The sequence below is a fragment of the Stegostoma tigrinum genome, chromosome 10 (assembly GCF_030684315.1).
Source record: "Stegostoma tigrinum isolate sSteTig4 chromosome 10, sSteTig4.hap1, whole genome shotgun sequence".
NCBI classification, from domain to species: Eukaryota; Metazoa; Chordata; class Chondrichthyes; order Orectolobiformes; family Stegostomatidae; genus Stegostoma; species Stegostoma tigrinum.
Genome location: NC_081363.1, coordinates 47928654 through 47950023, shown reverse-complemented (window position 1 = coordinate 47950023; position 21370 = coordinate 47928654). Strand labels below are relative to the sequence as shown.

The window sequence follows — 21370 nt, the reverse complement described above, 5'->3', positions numbered from 1 at the left end:
CTCTCCCTCCCACTCCCTAGACAACATGTCCATCCTGGGCCTCCTCCAGTGTCACAATGATGCCACCCGCAAACTGGAAGAGCAGCACCTCATATGCTGCCTTGGGGGGCCTACAACCCAATGGTCTCAATATGGACTTGACCATTTTGAAAATCTCCCTACTCCCTGGCCTCATCCCAAGACCAACCATCCCTCTTATCCCCGCCTCCTTGACCTGACACCACCTGTCCGCATTCTCTCTCACCTATCCACTCCTCTCACCTCACCTGACCAATCCCCACCACTGCCTACCTGCACCTCACCTATCACCATCCCACCTACCTTCCCCAGCCCCACCCCTCCTCTATTTATTTACTTCAGAGCTCCCTTCTCCCTTCCCCATTTCTGAAGAAGGGTCCTGACCCGAAATGTCAACTTTCCTGCTCCTCTGAAGCTGCCTGGCCTGCTGTGTCCCCTCCAGCTCCTCACACAAGCGTGCTGCATTTCAACATGTGTTATATTTTGCAGAGATAGTAGGAACTGCCAATGCTGGAGAATCTGGGATAACAGTGTGAAGCTGGATGAACACAGCAGGCCAAGCAGCATCAGAGGAGCAGGAAAGTTGATGTTTCGGGTCGAGACCCTTCTTCAGAAAAGAAGGGTCTCCACCTGAAACGTCAACTTTCCTGCTCCTCTGATGCTGCTTGGCCTGCTGTGTTCATCCAGCTTCACACCGTGTTATTTCTGTTATATGTAGAACTTCAGACAACTGACCACAATTTTGAAAATTATCCAGACAATGCTTAAATTTCAGAAGGTATATATCACTTTCAGTGGTAACACTGGTTCATGTAATACAGGGTTAGTATGGCATACCTTAGTAAATTCACGAGGTACTGTGAACAAGAGTACAGTTGTCCAGCCAACTTATATGCGTGATATTTATTGCACTTCCCTCCCATTAATATCTATTGCTATGATAACAACGTCTGTCAAGCATAATTATCCCTTTGGAAATCTATACCAGTAGCTATTTTCTTTTCATCAGGGTACATAGTTTTAACGTCAATTTAAACATTTTATAATTATTCCAAGTATAGATGTTCAGATATCAGGCTTGAAATACCCGCATTACCTCAGATAATAGATTTTTTTGTCTTAATTTGGCACTTTCCAACCATCCAACATGTATCCACAATCACAACAGTGAATATCTAGGGCTTTTGTAGTGCAGTGGTTGTGTCACTACTTTTCAGCCAGGAAATCCAGGTTCAAGTCCCCCCTGGGACTGGTGTACAATAATATTTCTGAATAGGATGGTGCAAAAAATATTTACCTAGGGCTGTGCAATTTTCTTTCATTATGGTTATCAAATGAATCCTATCTGGTTCTTTTGATCTTCCTCAGGGTTAATAACCGTTTAGAAAAAAAATTCATTATGATACTTCTCAGTTCACTGTCACTTTTTGTCCAGTCCTTCTGTTTAGTAAATACTAACTGTTGCATATCAAATGCCTTCAACCAACTTGATCATCCACAAACAGAAAATCTTCTCATTTTAGGCACATTCCTTTTCATGTTTTTAAATGTGTGTGTTTTATTGGATACTCTATTTTTTCCATATTATATTGCCCAAAGGTCATCTTCAATTTTGATTGGTTTAACCATCTTTTCTTTTATACAGACATGAACATATGAAATAAAGAGCAGAGTGGACCATTCAGCCCATTGAGCCAGCTCTGCCATTCAAGACGATCATGGCTAATTTGCTTGTATTTCAAAATTCCACATTTCTGTATTTACTGCCAAAACAAAAACTACTCAGCTTCCTTCATTTTTAATCCAACATTGTTATTCAATTCTTTAGGAGCTACTTTTAGAAATATTCTATTGCAACTTTACAATCCTTTGTGCCAATTTTTCCTGTAATAGCTCACTCATCGCCTTTCTAAAATCTGCTTGAATGCATTCTTGAGTTCCAGTTTTCATGAGGATGATTTGCCCTTTCAAACTGGCTCACAAACCCTTTTATATTCTGTTTATTATTCAAGCTGTTCATCCTGATTTAGCTAAGGTACCACACCTATTTCATTATTCAACCAGATTCAGCAGCAACTGCTACCTTACAGCACCAATTAGGATTCCTGGAGAATCCCTACAGCGTGGAAGCAGGCCATTCAGCCCAAAGGGTCCATATCAACCCTCCAAAGTGCATCCCCCCCCAGAACCATCTCTCTGCCCTATCCTTGTAACCCTGTGTTTTTTTCCTATTCATTTCATAAGATGTGGGCATCGCTGGCTGGCCAGCATTTCTTGCCCATCCCTAGTTGCCCTTGAGAAGGCGGTGGAGAGCTGCCTTCTTGAACCGCTGCATTCCTCCTGCTGTGGGCTGACCATGATGCCATTAGAGAGCAAATTCCAGGATTTTGAAACAGCAACAGTGAAGGAACGGCAACATCTTTCCAAGTCAGGATGGTGAGTGATTTGGAAAGGAACTTGGAGATGGTGGTGTTCCCAAATGTCTGCTGCCCTTGTCCTTCTTGATGGAAGTGGTCTTGGGTTTGGAAGGTGCTGTCTGAGGATCTCTGGTGAATTTGTACAGTGTATCTTATAGATAGTACACATTGCTGCTACTGAATGTCAGTGGTGGAGGGAATGAATTCTCGTAGATGTAGTGCCAATTAAGTGGGCTGCTTTGTCCTGGACGGTGTCAAGCTTCTCAAGTGTTGTTGGGGCTGCACACATCCAGGCAGGTGGGGAGTATTCCATCACACCCCTGACTTGTGCCATGCAGATGGTGGACAGGCTTTGAGGATTCAGGAGGTGACTTACACGCTGCAGTATTCCCAACTTCTGGCCTGCTCTTGTAGCCACTCTGTTAATATGGTCAGTCTTGTTGAGTTTCTGGTCGATGGTTACTTCTAGAATACTGACAGTGGGGGATTCAGCGATGGTAACACCAGTGAATGTCAAGGGGCAGTGGTTAAATGGTCTTTAATTGGTGATGATTATAGCCTGGCATTTGTGTGGTGCGAATGCCACTTGCCACTTGTCAGTCCAAATCTGGATATTGTCCAGATCTTGTTGCATGTGAACATGGACTGCATCAGTATCCGAGGAATCATGAAAGGTGCTGCGAACATCCCCACCTCTGATCTTGTGACAGAGGGAAGGTCATTGATGAAGCAGCTGAAGATGGTTGCGCCTGGGAGACTACCCTGAGGAACTCCTGCAGACGTGCCCTGGAGCAGAGATAATTGAGCTCCCATAACCACGACCATCTTCCTATGTGTCAGGTATAACTCCAACCACCGGAGTTTTTTCCCCCCCGATACCCATTGATCCCATAGTTAATCCTTCTAGCCTGTACATCCCTGGACATTATGGGTAATTTAACATGGCCAATTCACCTAATTTGCACATCTTTGGTCTGTGGGAAAATATGCAAAATCCACAGGCAGACAGTCACAAGGGTGGAATGGTGCTGGGAGATATCAGTGATGACCACTGAGTCACCATACTGGATTTTCCCTCATTTACACCCGCTCCATCCCTGTTAACAAGTGGATAACTAAAATCCAAATAATGTTGTGCCTATCCATTACACTAACTTGACATCAATATCTGTCAAATTTCTTTCTTATAATTTAGAAGCTTGTAAAACAACTGAATATAACTAGTCCTTTATCTTTCAGCTCCGATAAATATCCTGCTAACATAAAATTTCTCTTCAGACATTACTTTCCATTTTACCAGTATTGCTACTCCATCTTTTATCTTTTTTATCTATCTTACATTCTTTATATCCCAATTCTGTATTCCCATTTTTGTTAAGTTTGCTGCCAGGTTTCCACAAATACTTAAAAAGTATAGATAGTCCTTAAAATAACTGGTCATAATTTGATATCATAAGAGATAAAATAGTATGCATGTATTAAGTGTTTCAACAATTGAAGTATAGTTATTTAATTTTAATTTCACTACTCGATACCTCCCTTACTAAAATATCATCTTTTTCCAGGTTGAAATTATTTTCACTTTCCACAATGTATTGTTTAGCCAACATGTTTATAAAAGCCTACATTTCAAGGTTCAAATACAATGCCAAAATGTACTATCCACCAGTTACAAGACAAGTTAGGATGTGATAAACTAACTCCACTTATCTGGGTAAATACAGCTCCATCAAAACTGAAGGTGGTCTATACCATCGCAAATGTAAAATACCGTGTTCAACTGATACAGCACCCACCATCTGCCATTTTAGGCCCTCTGCACCGAAAAAGTGGCAGCAGCATATACAACATATAAAATTCACTGCAGTAACTCACCATGTCTCTGATAACACTTTCCAAACCCACAACCTCTACCACCTAGAAAGACCAGGGCAATAAATACATGGGAACACCATCACCTACAAGTTGCCTTCCGAATGACTTAACATCCAAACCTGGAGGTAATGCTGTATTTCTATACTGATGAACCAAAGTCAATGAACTCCAGTCCTAACAGCACTGTGATATACAGACCCTCCATGCTGATGTGATTTAAAACATTGTTGATGGAGAGATTGTTCTCTTTACACGATGCTGCTTTAACTGCAATTAAATTCTCATTAATTCAAGTAACCCACAACTAGGTATACCTAGTTCTACCTGTATTCCAACAAGTCAGAACTGTTGTAAAATTTTAATAATTCCTGCTATCGTACACTTAATTGGAAACTCCACTTTTAACTCCTTTGCCAGTTATGAATATGACAACTCAAGTTCCAGAAGTTATTCCTTTGATGATAATGACTGCAAAGGTAATGACAGAAAATTAACTTTTTTTTATTCATCACAAACCACCAGCAGAAATGCAGTTGGGCCAAGGTTGCAAATTTATGTCTTAAATTTTTCTGACACAAGTAATCTAGTTTCTTCAAAAGTTAGATGACCTGTACATGGATGTCACACAGTTCCATCTTTATTTAAAGCATAGCTGGTACCTTCTTTGCAACACACCGGTTAATACAGGGGATTTTTTTTACTGTAAACTTATGCCTAACTTTGGCAGGATAGCTGCATCTTTGATATGTGTATTACAAAAAGAGGCAAAGTTATTCTGATCAAAAGGAAGGGTCAAAACAACTTCTGAGAAACTGAAGGTTGGTCCATTTAATTAGATTTTGTTGGCTGCCCCTGACTTTACCAAACCTTTCAAAGTTACAACTGATGGATGACTTGGGGACAGGATGCAGTCTTATTACAAGATGAAGAATCAGAACAAAAAGCCTATGGGATATGTTTCTAAGAAATGGAACATGCAGTGGGAAAAGGAGACTCAGATTATTACAAGATAACAAAGTGTGGAGTTGGATGAACACAGCAGGCCAAGCAGCATCTCAGGAGCACAAAAGCTGACATTTCAGGCCTAGACCCTTCATCAGAGAGGGGGATGGGGAGAGGGAACTGGAATAAATAGGGGGAGAGGAGGAGGCAGACTGAAGATGGAGAGAAAAGAAGATAGGTAGGGAGGAGTATAGGTGAGGAGGTAGGGAAGGGATAGCTCAGTCCAGTGAAGATGGACAGGTCAAGGAGGCGGGAGGAAGGGATGGGTGAGAGGAAGAACAGGTTAGGGAAGCGGAGAGAGGTTGGGCTGGTTTTGGGATGCAGTGGCGGGAGGGGACGAGCTGGGCTGGTTTTGTACTAAACACCTTGAAGTTTCTATCAGTCACACCCATAACGCCCACATATTAATACACAGTGAGCAGAATTCCTTGACCTTCATACAGAAATCTGAAAGTCAACAACAGACTGTTTAAATGGAATGTGTTAATTCAACTGTGACAAATATCCATATGACTGGTAAAATTCATGTGATGGTAAATGCATGAAGACAACAAGGATGCTGGAATAGTTTTTGCAAAATGAAGAAAAATTAAAAGAAATCATATAGATTTTGTATGGAAAACAGGGTGAGGGTGAACTAATTTCATTTGCATGTTTTATTGTGTATATGCAGTATCTAACACATGATGAAATGCATTCAGAAAAGGCATTTCATCTTCTTTCAGGGTGAACGCATGGAAGAGCTACAAAAATTTTATCTGAAACATAACCTGTGGAAACAGCCAAAATAAACTTTTCTTTGATCCAACCAAAATGTTAAAATTAAAACTGTGTGGCATTCACATACTAGGTACACAAGGTCATGTAACCTTTGGTGAAGCTGGAATGTATAGTCTTGAAAGGCTAGCTATCATTAGGTTCCATTGGATTACAAAAAACACCCAGCAACGGCCTTTTATAATTAAGCTTCAAGTTGTCACAAAATTTACAGCAGACAATTACACTCCACCCTGGAAGTCTGCAAGCCATGTTTCTTTCTAACTCTTCCTAGCGATTGGAAAAGAAACAACATGCAAAGACCCTCAAACAAGGGACTTCTAACACAAGCTAAGATCCAGGTCCAATTGACCAGCCATCAACATGGGATATTCTGAGGTCAAAAACACAATATCACCAACTAAACAAAAAAACCAAGGGAAAGTCACTTTATTCCATCTTTGGACTGCTGATCCACAAAGTGGATAAGTTTTTTTTAATAAAAATCAGGAAGATCTTTTGTTTTTTGATGAAACCTGTTCATGCAAGGTTGGAAGGGAATTGACAAGTGGTGGTGGTATCTCCTTTGTCCAACTAGATGCCAGAAGCTGGAAATTTAGAAGGTTCAGTTGAAGTTACCACACTGCATTTTGTAGATGGTACACACTACTGTCATGTGTGTCAGGACTTAAATGCTTTGTTGTTTACTTCCAGCTAGACTCAACTAGCAAATGAGATTTATATACAAGCTAAGGGCTTAAACTATCATATTTCATAGTAACGTGCTTAAATTTACACAATGCCATGGAGTTTTCATTAAACGTGGTAGGGAGGGTGGTGAGGAGGAGAGGGAGAAAGGTGTATTCAAAAGGAATGGAGGGAAGGAAAAGGGTGTCTGAAGATTTAAGTGAAAATGGAGAGGGGTTCAATTCAAGGTGAAAAACAAAGCCAAAATGGAAGAGGTACATCCAGGTTTGGTGCTATCTCAATCTCATTTCATCCTTACAAATAAATTTCTCAAACATTTCCTGCAAAAATTATTTACACTTCTCTTCCTAACCCAAGAGCACAAAAGGCATCCACCTCCAAACCACACTGAACACTTGGCTGGTGACTTCGTAACTACGTTATGAATGAATAAATGAAGGGATCTGGATACACAAGATAAAATCCCAACAGTTCAAGAACTGCAAGTCAGATAATAAATGAATCCAGTACAAAAGAAGTATCAACAAATGATCTTGTAACTACCGTATTATTGTTGAAAAGCATCTAGTTCGGTGACATCGTTTATAGAAGGAAATCTCCCCTTTCCAATCTGACGTGCAAGTAATTCCAGCATAAATAGCAAGGAGCGAGTTAACTACTTGTTGAAATGATCTTAGTTCTCAAGAAGCATGCTCACCACCATTTCCTCAAAGCAACTAGGCCTGACCACATCCTACAATTTTTTAAAAAACTGTCTGGCTTATCAAAAGACTGATCTGTCTGCCCTGTGTAGCTCGTTCTTCATGGATAAATTTGTGGAGGAGTTAGAAAAACTCAAGTGAATACACATCAAACATATATACACAAATTCTTGATTTGTGTACTCTGTTTTGGTGACTATTACAACTAATCCAGTAAGCAAAGCACTTGAAACTTTTACTAATCTAGCACCATGCATGACCAAACAGAAAGCAAAACTGATCTAACTACCACAGGCATCACACTGGCACAGGAATTAGCACTGCTGCCTCACAGCACCTGGGGATTGGGTTTGTCTCCAGCCCTGGGAAAGTTGCATGTTCTCCCCGCGTCTGTTATAGGAATGGGATGGGTGATCAGTCTGGGTGGAATGCTCTTTGGACGGTTGGTGCTGTTAATCTACAATTAGGTGTCAAATGCAGGTAAAATCCCATCAAAAGCTAAAAATTAGAATTCAAAGAATATAATGGGGTTATCTGCAGAAAAATAAATCATGAAAGCCAACTGCAAGTTAACTGGATCAATACCTTTCAGAGAATGCACCCTATCTCATCAATCTGGCCTATGTGCAAGCTTGAGGTTATCTACTGTCAATGCACTATATGATGTGTAATTGTACTAGAGTAAAAAAATTTGGCACATTTGCAGATTATTATTGGACATTTTTTGGACAGCTTCAAATATTACAAAACTTGTGCTGAGATTTAGTAATTTGTACAATGACAGAGGGGTTTCTTAAAAATTTTTGAGATATGGTGTCTCTGACACTACCCCATGATTTAGTAGCTATCGAGATGATGGTGAAGAACTGCCTTTAGAACCACAGCAATCTGTGTAGCGAAAGTGCTCCTCCAGTGGCTTTGCATAAGGAATTCCAATAGTTTTGCACCAGTTGCAACAAAAAGGCAATTTATTTTCTAGTCAGCAATGTGCACAACTTGGAAGTGAACAGGGTGGCAGTCTTCTCATCCACATACTGTCCCTTGCTTGTTAATTTCTTTATCTACTCAGCGGTAGAAAGTACGCTACTATACTGGCAAATATAATCTGTTTTTATTTGCAAGCAACTATAGCCAGGATATGGAACTAATTAAAATGAATGGAATCTTGGTGGGATCATGAGGAACCTGTGTGATCAATACAGACTTTCAAGCCTATTCTGTCATTCAATAAAATCATGCTTGGCTGAACCGTGGCCTGAACTCCACCTTCTGCTTTACGATCCACTTGCAGCTATGTTTTGGGTGAGTTCCTTCCGATATCAATTTCATTAAAAATTGACTTTTTCCAACTAGATACATTTGAGAATAGAATACTTGTTTTTTTTTGTTCATCAAATCTTTGTCCAATTGAAGTACAAATGATTGTGTGAGGAGATGCATTAGGTTGGAAAGATCATTGAAATATGAAGTACATTGAATTGGATCATTTGTCATGTTTAATTTGGTGCTGCAGGATTTTTTTTGGACTGCCCTTATCATATAGTTGGACTTTTGGACAGTTATTTTTGCTGCTGATTCAGGAGATGTGGACTTTGCTGATTGCTCCAGTATTTATTGCCGATCCCTTTTTGGCCTTGAAGCTGACATAGTGAATTGCTCTTGCAATGCAGTCCTTTTGGTCCATGTATTCCCACTTTGCTGCTGGGGAAAGAGTTCCATGATTTTGTCCCAGTGATAATGAAAAAAAAACGGTGATATGTTTCCACTCACCACTTTGACTTTCAAAATAGAAGCTAAGCTAATAGGCTGTGTCATTGGGGCTCTGGAAGTTGGAGGGAATGAAAAGGAATGTAACAGACCATGTGGGGATTTCCATGTTTTTTTTGCAGCAGGGCACAAGAATCCAGGTACTGTCTTGTCTGCCTGGCCATCATTCAGTCTATGCATTCTGGAAAAGAATTTGCAGTCATGAGAGGAGCATCCAGCCTTTGTGCTCCACACGGGCACCAACAACATAGGTGGAATGAGGAAAAAAGTTCTGCTGAGGGAGTAAGAGAAGTTAAGTGTCAAATGAAGAAACAAAACCATAAAGGCAATCATCTCTGGATCATTAGGTGAACCACAGTATAGTGGAACACATTTCTTTAAAAAAAACACCCACCTGCTGACAGAGGACTATCTAAAATATATCAAGAGTTCTTAACGTGTTTAGCAACAGATTGCAGAGCTTTTCAATGCACTGATTAGCGTAACAAGTAAAATTTAAGAAGGACAGAAACAGAAGTAAGTATAAATTCACTGAGTATAAAGTCAGTGCACTTTGCAAGATACACCATTTTTGCATTAATATAACACCTTTAAAACAGAAAGCATCTCAAGACACTCCACACTGGAGTTAACAAATATATTTTAATATGATCTAGCAATTAAGGAGTCTTCATAGTTAAAGCAGCCATAATATGGTAAATACACAGACAGAGAAAAATAAGTTAATACAGGACAGTCAATATAGCTTTGTCAAGGGTAGGTTACGTCTGAAAAATTTAATTCAATTTCTCTGACAAGGTGACACGCAGTGGATGTTGTATATTTGGACTTTCTGAAAGCATCAGATACAGTGCCACACAGTAGGTTATTAAGCAAATTAGAAATGGTTGGGATTGATGGGTCCTTGGCAATATGGATTAGAAACTGGCTAAAAGATAGCCGAGGATAGGTATTGATGGACATTTCTCAGATTGGAGACAATTTGAAAGTGACGTTCCTCAGGGATCGGTTTTGGGAGACTTTCTTTCTCTGATTTATATAATGATTTGGAAATTTGTAAATGATACTAAGCTGAGGAGCATAGTGAATTGTGAGGATGATGTGGAGTGACTTCACAGGGACATTGAAAAGTTGGGCACATAGGCAGACACCCAGCAGATGAATTTCAATGCAGAGAAATGTGAGGTCACACATTTTGGCAGAAGAAATACAGAGACAATATAGGCTCAAAGGTCCAACTTTAAGGGGCGTACTCCTTTTTTTATTTGTAGGATGAGGGCCTCACTGGCTGGCCAGTATTTATTGCCCAAGGTGCCCATGAGAAGGTGTTGGTGAGCTGCAGACAATGTGCTGTGGGTTGACCTACAATACCATTAAGGAAGGAATTCCAACAGTAAAGGGACTTCACTGTTCACTGTTCTCTGAAGGTGGCCAGGCAAGTTGAAACAGTTGTTACAAACGTTTATAAGATCCTTCGGTTTACAAACAGAGGCACAGAATATAAAAGCAAAGAAGAGATATTAAACCTCTACAAATCATTGGTCAGACCACGTATGCAGCATTATGTTCTGGCCACCTTATTTAAGGAAAGACATTAAAGCCCTGGAGACAGTTCTGTAGAGATTTAGTAGATTGATACCAGGAATGAACGATTTTAGGTAGAAGGAAAGATTAGAGGGATTGGGTTTATTCTCCTTGGAGCAGAGAAATTTAATAGAAGAAGGTGACCTTAATGAGGTTTTCAAAATTATGAGCAATTTTGACAGGGTAAAGAAGGATATTCTATTTTCATGATTTCGTATGTCAGTAACCACAATTTCAACACTGTCAGCAACAGAGCTAGGAGTGAGATGAGAAGGAACATCTTTACTTGGAGAGTATTAGGATTTAGAATGTGCTGCCTGGGAGAGTAGTCCAGGTGGAATAAATAGGTGGTTTCACAAGAGATCTGGATATACATATAAAGGAGCGAGTAGAGACACCCCGGTCACTGGAAGTATCCCTGATTTCCCACAACACACAGGAGGAACATACTGTCTGGCTAAGCTGCTTTGCCACAACTTACCTTTTAAATTATTCTCGGTGTATTTCCTTTAGTGCAATGAATATTTTAATACATATAAAGGGTCTTGTTTTATTCTTGTTCTTGTTCGTAAATCTAAAACTTAAACACAAAATAAATTTTTAAAGACTGCAAGAGGAAAGACTCACCAAATTTCTAACCAAGGCCACTATTCATCTTTTTCCATTGTCAACCACTGATGGTGGGTTCCCTTACGATTTTTCTTCATTAGGAAGCATGAACTTATTCTGAATATTCTAAAATATCTCTAATTGTTGTCATTTCTCCTCTTTCTTAACAGTTTTCCAGTTCACTTCAACCAGCTCTGTTTTAATGCCCACGTCGTTTTCCTCACGTAAATTTAATGCACAAGTCTTAACGCTACTTCCCTCTGCTTCAAACTGCATGTAAAATTCAATCAAATGATCACTGCTGCTTCCTTGAGATGCCTCTCTTCTGAGGTTATTAATCGCATCACATCACACAACATGAAGTCTGATAGAGCCGGCTTTCTGGTTGGTTCCACATCATGCTGCTCTAAAACTATTTCAAAAGCATTTTGTTAACTCTTCATCAAGGCTATTATTGCCAATCTGGTTTCCAGTTTATATGTAGATTAAAATCATCCACAAATATTGTTTCCCCTTTATCACAAGCACCCAATATTTCCTCTTGTATACTTAAAGTTACACAGCACGGAAATAGACCTTCCAGTTCAATCAGTCCATGGTGACCATAATCCCAAAATAAACTAGTCCCACCTGCCTAAACTTGGCCCATATCCTTCCAAACACTTCTTATTCGTGTATTTATCAAAGTGTCTTTTAAATGTATAAGTAAATCCTTCACTAAAATTCTTGACAAAAATCTTATTAGAAATAACAACAGAATTGTTCCATGTGTTCTAATTCTAATTTCTGCAATTGACTCTTTCCCTCCTTCAGTGATATAACTAGATGTACAAGAAGGTGTACAGAAAGTAAACCAATGCCTATATGTAACTTGCTTAAATTTTTCTCAACTATAAAGAAGAATTTTCATGCAGCCAAAATTAACCTAACTATGTTCTAAAATTACACATTTGTACCTGAATTGTCCACTAAGGCCAAATCCTGTGAACAGACTATTTCTGGCATTTCACAGGGTATCTCATAGCTTCTTATCCATAGCTTCTATTCATTGCTACCATGTTTTTCCTCCATTGTGGTTACTTTTGAGGATCTGTAAATTTCAGCCCCTTGTGACTTCTTTCCCCTACTATTCATCATCTCTGCCCAAACTGATTTTAATATACTCATCTACACTTCCTTACCTCCAACTATCCTGCCCTCCCAAATCCAGGTCACCTCTAATGATTGCACCAATACCATCTTTGACTAGGAGCACCACCCCTCCATATTTATATAGCTTCCTGTTTTCCCCGAATGCCACATTGTGTGTTTAAAGGACACAATCTTGGTCATGTTCCTGTAATGGCGTCTGGTCATATTCACTTCAACGTATGCAGTCAATTAACTTACTTTGTTACGAATACTGTGACATTCAGATACAGTGCCTTTTTAATTTTGTTTTTTATATTGGTAGAAAATAGTCTTCTCTGCTGTTATATTCTTAGTTTTGTGTCTTTTTGACCATTTCTACCATTCACTGATCTTCATTTCCCATATTAGTACTTTGCTCTTGCCCCAAAGGGGCTGTAAAAGTGATGGTTTTTATGCCTTTAGGAAGGGTGTAGCAGACCAAATGGAAGAGGTCGAAGAGGTGCCCAAAGAAAAATGCAAAGCGGGTGCTGATTATAGTAGAGAAGGTACACAGATGAACAGGGGGCATTATTTGTTGGTGTTAACAGCAGAAAGTGGTCAGTTCCACCAAGATCAATCTCATGCAAACAAGACAGTGGGAGTAATCAAAATGAAGGACAGAGTTCACGGTCTGAAGTGGCTGAATCCAGTGTTTATCAGGTTAACAATGGTCTTGACAAGGCGGGTGTGGAAGGAATGTTTACTTTTGTGGATGATTCCAGAACAAGGGAGACCATGTTTTAAAATTAGGTCTTGACCATCTTACAAAAGAGTTGAGGAAAATTTCTTCTCTTCGAGGGTTGAGAGATTTTGCAACGCTGTCTCAGAATATTTTTATGGCAGAGATTGAAAGATTCTTGCTGGGCAAAGAAATCATAGTTTATCAAGGGCAGATGGAAATGTGGAAGTCAGATACAAACAGATCAACCATGATCTTACTCAGTGGTTTAAAGGACTGAATGGCCTATTTCTGTTCCTGACATGCTCGGTATGTTTGTATACATCTTCAACCTCAGTATTTTACACTCCTCAGGTACCTGCACACTGCAATCAATTGAGATCAACTGAATTGGAAATAATTTCCACTCATGCGGATATTCTTGCTAAATAATCCTTTGAAAAAGTCAGACTGTTTGTGGATATCAAATTTTGCCAGATTGACTAAAAATTCCAAACATTTCATTTTTTAAAAAAGTTTATCTTTATCTTAGTTGCTATCTTGATCCAAACACATTAAATTTTCAGGTTAAAGTCAAAGTGATGGGTTTTGAACATTTTTAACTTTCTGGTATATGTGTGAATCATTCAATGAGATTTGCTGTCCACCTCTTTACGGACATCACTGTTGCTGCAGCCAAGCCATGCCCTTGACTTAGTGCCAGATTTTAAATTGCCACTAATAAAAAAGGGGGAAAAAAAAATCACACCACAGAATTGGTAGATCATTGTGGGGAACTTTCTTTGAGGTCAGTGGCAACACCCTTGCAGGAAATCATTGCTATTTTGCACACTGATCTCTGAAAAACTGTAATTTAGATTCTTACAGTCCAAAAAAGTTAAACACTACTCTCTGCATTCTGACTACTAAACTTATTGCTGCCACACAGCCTTTAAAATGTGTGATAATTTTATCAACTAGTCTCTTACTGAAACTTTAAGCATCTTTCAAAATCCTCATACAACTACTAATGGCTTCTCATTTTCTCAAGTATTAATTTTATGACTATTACTCTCCTAATACAGATCCTCTTCAAATATTAACCAAGAATCACCACTGATCAAAATTAATTGAGTGCTCCTGTACCTAGGATTTGGATAAATCGTGGCCAATTTCCATACAGTACTCCTCATTAACATTTCCTTAGTAACATTTTTGGACATATAGTACATATAATTTAAAGCCTTTGATTGGGTTAAAATCTTGCCTTTCACTCCAGGATAATATTTTGTAGAAAGAGAGATTTGAGTGTGATTTTAAGTGGATTACTTTAAAGAAATGCCATTAAAAGGAGCTGCATTTTATAATAGGATTAACACTCATCTTTCACCAAATCAACATGACAGGATGAATGGCTGCACTTTCTGCTGGTTATGGAAGTCTCAAGTGAAGTAAGACAGATGATTGCCTCATGTGAATTCCTATTGTGTATCGGTCCAAGGCAGATAACTGCCCTCAATTCAGCACTAAACAATTAATATCACTCATAGAAGGCACAAGATGCAGTATAAAAAGTGTAAAAGCACATCCAAAGTTTCCCAACCCTACTAGAGGGCAGTATAGAGGAACCTTTATGAGTCTAACTGTGCTGCATTTATTTTGGGAACGCTGAAGCTAACAATGTCACCCACTTTTAAACATGCAATTTACCACATTTCATTTTTAAAAAAAGGGACCAAACAGTCATCTGATGTCAGGTGTTCTTTATAGAAAACAGATATTTTTGATGTTTTTGGCAATAGACTGCAGAACTACTTAAAGCATCGAATAGTGTAACAAGAAAATTTAAAAAAGGACAGAAACACAATTAAGTTTTAACTCAGTGCACTTTGTAAGACACACACCTCACTTTCATTAATAGAACACTTTTAAAACATAAACCATCTCAAGACATGACACACTAGAATTAAAAATTATGTTTTAATATGATCTAGTGGTTAAGAAGCGTGCAAGGTCAATGCAGCAGAAAATGCCTAAGGATATTAAAAATAGTATATTGTGGAGGCAATGGTAATTAATCTTCGAATCCTCCCTTGATGCAGAGTAGTGCAGATATGCAAATATTCCAAAACTTTTTTGAAAAAAAAAGTACAAAATAAAGGCAATTTCTTATCATCTCAGTTTTAAACCTGCTACTCCTTATTCAAAATCTATTAGTGCTCCTTCTAGACTATTCCACAAGAGGAAACATCCTCTCTATATCTACTTTGTTACTCCCTTTAGAGTCTTACGTAACTTACGTTTGATAAAGCCATCCATTTTTTAATTATTCAACATGTCATGCCTGCCCTCAAACACATCTACACTTCTTTTTTCTGAATATTAATTTCCTATTTGGATTCCGAAAGCGATATCAAATTTTCTCCACCATTAATGCCAAAAGGAGAACAGAACTTTTAAGTTATTACAAATATTTCTTAGATATTTATTATTGAAATTTGAGATTGCTCATTTTAACCTGGTACAGCACATTACTAACATGCCAATACCCAATCAAATCCCACAAGAAGAAATATCCACTGCAACCTTGCACCCAAGCTTGGGAAATGAACTTACTAAAATACCTTGGTAGGATAAATAGGTAACTATAAAAATTCAACAATAATTGCAAGAAACAATTCAAATTTTATCAGACACCTTAACAAATTGAACTTATTGTGATTGTATAATCTCCTAGATAGAAACAGATTTTCAATTCACTTTCAGAAGATATTCAATGAAACGCACACAACGCCCTACTCCACACCACGGATGTCAATTTTTAAGTTAATATCAAAAAACATTCAAATAAAAAGCTAAACAAAGCCATTGCCACAATCTTCAAGATGCCACAAATTTATACAGAAGAACAATGCAAGAGCAAACATGAAAAGGTTCTGAGCTTAAAAGGGCTGCTGAAAGGCCGATTCAGAAATTGCCATTGCCTACAAGTCCGTTACTTTTGATGGTAGGGCAATGGCCTCTCATATTAGTGGGTTTAATCTGAGGAGCTCTACACTTAGCCATAGTAAGTGTAATTTTCATTTAACGTATTGGTTTCACTACACTAAACATTTGACAAATCATGGTCGAGGACAGTGAGAGTTCCTTGTACACAGAGCCTTAGATATTTTCAATTGCTGTCAATTACACATACAGGCAAAAGAACAAATTTGCATATGTTCATGATTATGTTTCTGCCTCCTTGCTTTCTCTACGCATCCGCCAATAATGTAAAAACTGCTGTCACAGCAGAATAGCAACAAACCAGCATCTTCCAGCATATCCATACTTTTTAATACTGCTCAAAATTGGATGTCAGTGCTTCATGCTTTCAAAAAAAAATCTTCTGAGTTAGGTCTTGTTTCCACTGAAAAGATTTATTCCTTGCCATTTGTACTTGATTACAATGAGTGCACCGTAGCTACTGCTTCTGACAGCTGAACTAATAAATTCAGTCAGTCAATGCTACATGATAATAGCATTTCAACCTGTGTGAATGTTTTGATTCCAAATTAGGCATTTCACATCCAGAATGAAACAAGAAGTAATTCAAAACTGTATTCTCACAAGCCACAAATTACACTACAGATATATTGGTCCCTACGTCAAGATTTTTAAAAAATGCAGAGGAATTACAACTCCTCACCACTATCCAAGGACACCAGCTAGTCTGCAAATATGAAGTATTAAGTGAGAATGCAACCAGATTTGCAATATCTCTCCATGATAGAACATATCGTCATAAGCTGTCAAGATTTATGCAAATATCTTCAGTGACTGTTGTGCTTACAAGTGCAACTGCCAGACTTCATCCACAACACCAAATATGAGCGAATAACCAGTTAGTTTTTTGGTGATGTTTGGGAGGCACAGAATGTTGACACCTGGCAAACTGTGTTTTGAATAGTGCCATTGGACATAACGTGCTTTGCTAAACCACTCAAACTGAATGACAGCAGAGGATGCATGTTTATATCACAGCACAAAGTTTAAATTCACAAAGCCTTAAACCAGATGCAAAAGTGCAAACACATGCAAGTGCTGGCTGCACAGAGAAGACACTGCACAAAGCATCAACAGAAAAACAGGGAAAATTTTGTTTTAAAATGAAGTTATGAAGCCATCCAAACAAATGTCCAACCATAACACTGCATAGAAACACTTGTACATTTTTAAAAAAACTTTTAAAAACAAGACAACTAGGCACATTTAGTTCCAGTAACACATGAACAGGACTTCTCAACGGATCAGACACCTGTATAGCGGACATGGAAGATTGATAAGGAAGGATCTTCCAGTTTCCTTTGCCATGGCTTAAACTGAGTATATCCAGTTCAGCAGAGGGGTGCAATGTTATCAAATTAGCACAAAAACCTAGGTCAGCTCTAGCAGTAACTGAATATTTCTTATTCCAGAATTAGATCGTGTATGGTTCTTTAACTGGTCATTAATGAGACCAAATAAAGGGGAATAAAATGTAATAAAATTACGTAACAGAAAGACGGAGATTGTACGAACGAACTCTGTACAAATACTAAATGTCTGGTCCGAATTTAACTATAAAAGATTTGCAATTGTCAACCTCAGCATGCCTGGATCGACGGTCGGCGTTCAGCTTTTCCCGCAGTACGTCAGCCAGTGACAGTTACCGTTGCGGTTCTCAGGAACCGCGGGTGAGGGGGTCGAAGGAAGACTGCTGCTACTCAAACCACCACACAGTACAAATACCAACAGGCGGGAACCTCCTGACAGCACAGCCCGAGGCTGTGGCCTACCTCTGTGCTTCCCACATTCAAACGCGCGGTGTTTAAAGGCATCCGATTAAAACTAAATGTATTAATTAAACCCGTCTAGGACGCAAAAATCACAGGTCAACCACACCCCGCCCCCAAATCCTGGGCCGCTCGCACCCGGGACGTGGCGGAAAAAGAAGGAAAAAACTCACCTGGATTCGAGATATCGAGCCTTGTACCGGTCCCTCAGAATCAGATCTGGGATTCATAGGAGGGACCGGGACTAGTAAGACCCCGCCTGGGCTTCGCACCCAGAGCGCGTATTTTTTTCGGGTTACATTCGCCCAACACTACTGGTGTTATTACCGCCGATACCTCCACCAACAGTGCCACTCCTCCCGCACTTTAGGCCATAAGGCTGCCAATATCCCAGGGTGCTGCGTGCAGCGAAGGCCTCCGAAATCGGACTGCCAGTATCCCAGGGTGCTGCGCGCTGAAAAAAATTGTTAGTCTAGTGGCTGTTTTGTTATGGTTTATCACCAAACCCAGCGTTCTCTATTCACTGTATTGTGATTTCAAATGAACCTGTTGGAGTATAATCTGGTGTTTTGTGACTTCTGACTTTGTCCACCCGAGTCCAACATCGGTACCTCCGTATTTTGGAAAATACTACGCAGCTTCTGATAAATGCAAATCAAGCATGTTCCGAACAAATGGACTGAGCAATTTACAAAGTGGCATTAACATAGCATCTTTTAAATCTGTTGAGCAGATATAGGTAACCTAATATTTTGGGTTAATTAAGACCGTAACTATAATCAGAAAATGTTGGAAACACAGTCGTATCAGCCAGCGTCTGTGAGAAGAAAATTACACCTCCAAGAGGAAAACAGAGAAAGGGGGATGATCTGTAAACTGCTTCAAAATAAAATGTGTTAAGTGTTCAGTGATATTAACATAGTATATTTAAGAAAAGTATACTTATGAAAGTCCATCACTCCAAAACGTTACCTCTGTTTATTCACAGATGCAGCCCGACCTGTTGATCATGTTCAGTAGTTTCCATTTTCACATAACAGGTGAATAATTGAGGTGGTGGATTAGACCAGGGTAAATTTGAAATGGAAGCAAAAAAAATTGTAAAATGGAAGGGAATTTAGAAGCTTGAGAAGGAAAAAGTAGACCAATATCAAGTGTGCAAGTTGCCTCAACACCAACAGTTTCCTTGCCCTAAATGTTTCCTTTTCAACACAAACATTGAATCCCAATGCACCTTCAACCCCTTTCTTGGACAGTTTGAGAGATCACCACTTCTTCCATGAAAAGTGGTTTAAGAAGTCTCCATCAACTGCTCTCCTCCACCCGGCAGAACCTTTTTTCACATTGAATATTTCCTTCTTCAACTCCATTCATTTCTTACGAATAAATGTAATGACTCTCAGCTAATCTTGCATAGCCTTTTTGTGGGATATGTGGATCACTCTTCATTCCAGTTCTATTCAGACCCAGTTCCTCTTTTTTTTCCAGGACATTAATAACTTTATAGTGCTGTTTCTTACACTCACTCTGAACTGGAAAATTTCATCACTGTGTGTCAAATTACAACCCTTCTTTCATCTCCAGAAAACACATCAGAGATTTTTTAGCCGTGGATCAGTTAATAGCACTTACATTTTTGAATCACAAGGGTTCTGGCTTTAACTCCCAATTCTTGATTTGATTTGATTGCAGAAATCTAGTCCAACACTCAGGTACTACACTGTTGTCAAATCAGAATTTAAACAAAGCCCTGTTTGCCCTCTCAGGTAAAAGTTGGGAAGAAAATGAAAAGAGTAAATAAATGCACATTGCAGGCAATTTTTAGAAAATTTCAATGTGTGAAATATCTGACTAGCATCCCACAATTTGTCAAGTGAATATGGCTAATTCATTTTATAGCTGCTCTTGTGATGTGAGCAATGATACGTATAAATGTTTCTTATTAATTTTAAAGTCTCAGGTCCTCATCGAAAGATCAATGTTGGAACCCATGTATCCAACACTGCAGTGCTCAAAATGCATGAATGCTGAAGCAGATTTGCACTCTGACTGCTCGCAAAATGTCTGGGATTCAAACATGGGAGCAATCAATTGGAGAAAAGTCAGCTCCATTAGTTAAACTGGCAGAATTGGTGAGCACCTGCTCTCTGATGACATGGTGTTTCTCTCTCATGCTTACTACAGACAGTTTCATTAATGGAAGGATGTGGCATACCGCAGGGATCAGTGCTTGGTCCCAGCTGTTCAACAATATACCAATGATATGGATAAGGGAATCAAATATAATATTTCCCATTTTGCTAATGGCACATAACTAGGATGGAGAGTGAGTAGTGAGGAGGACATAAAGAGGCTTCAGGATGATTTAGTGAAGTTGAGTGAGTGGACAAATACACGACAGGCGCAGTACAATGTGGATACATATAAAGTTGTCCACCAGTAGAAATATCAGAATGGCACCACATTGTTTAAATAGTTATAAATTGAGAAATGTTGAAGTACAGAGAACCCTGGCGGTTATTGTACATCAGTCATTGAAAGTAAGCATGCAAGCGCAGCTTGCAATTAAGAAGACAAGTGGTATGTAGCCCTTCATTGCAAGAGAGTTTGAGTATAGGAGCAAGGAAGTCTTAATATAGCTATACAGGGCCCTTGGTGAGAACACACCTGGAGTATTGTGTGCAGTTTTGGTCACCTTACCAATGAAAAGATATCCTTCCAGAGATGGGGAGTAGAGAAGGTTCACCAGAATTATTACTTAGATGGTAGTTTTGTCATCTGAAGAGAGATTTGATCTTCTGGCCTTTATCACTGGAGTTTAGAAGAATGAAAGGGGACCCCCACTGAAATGTGTTAAGTTCTGACAGAACTCAACATATTAGATGCAGGGAAGATGTTTCTTCTGGCCAGTGGTCAAGCAAGAAGTCGAGCTGGATGAACACAGCGGACCAAGCAGCAACAGAGGAGCAGGAAGGCTGATGTTTCGGGCTCAGACCCTTCTTCAGAAATGGGGGAGGGGAAGGGGATTCTGATGTAAATAGGGAGAGAGGGGGAGGCAGATAGAAGATGGATAGAGGAGAAGATAGGTGGAGAGGAGACAAACAGGTCAAACAGTCGGGGATGGAGCCAGTAAATGTGAGTGTGGGTGGGGAGTTAGGGAGAAGATAGGTCAGTCCACAGAAGACAGACAGGTCAAGGGGGCAGGATGAGGTGAGTAAGTAGGAGATGTGGGTGGGGCTTGAGGTGGGAGGAGGTTGCACAGTCTCTCCACCACCTCCGCGCTTACTTCTT

The 21370-nt window shown here is 39.3% G+C and overlaps 1 protein-coding gene across 7 annotated transcripts in view; it reads right to left on the bottom strand.

Moving 5' to 3' along the window:
* The window catches only part of LOC125455750 (F-box only protein 34-like), a 39054-nt gene extending 20580 nt beyond the window's left edge, over positions 1-18474 (bottom strand). For 5 of the 7 annotated variants that reach the window (XM_048538160.2, XM_048538162.2, XM_048538156.2 and 2 more), the window contains exon 1: positions 18253-18474. The gene's annotated coding sequence lies outside the window, so the exon portion shown is untranslated. Of the gene's footprint in view, positions 1-11309; positions 11409-18252 lie in introns of all 7 variants that reach the window. The other 2 variants (XM_048538157.2, XM_048538158.2) reach the window with 2 other exon arrangements.
* Positions 18475-21370: the final 2896 nt, after the last annotated feature.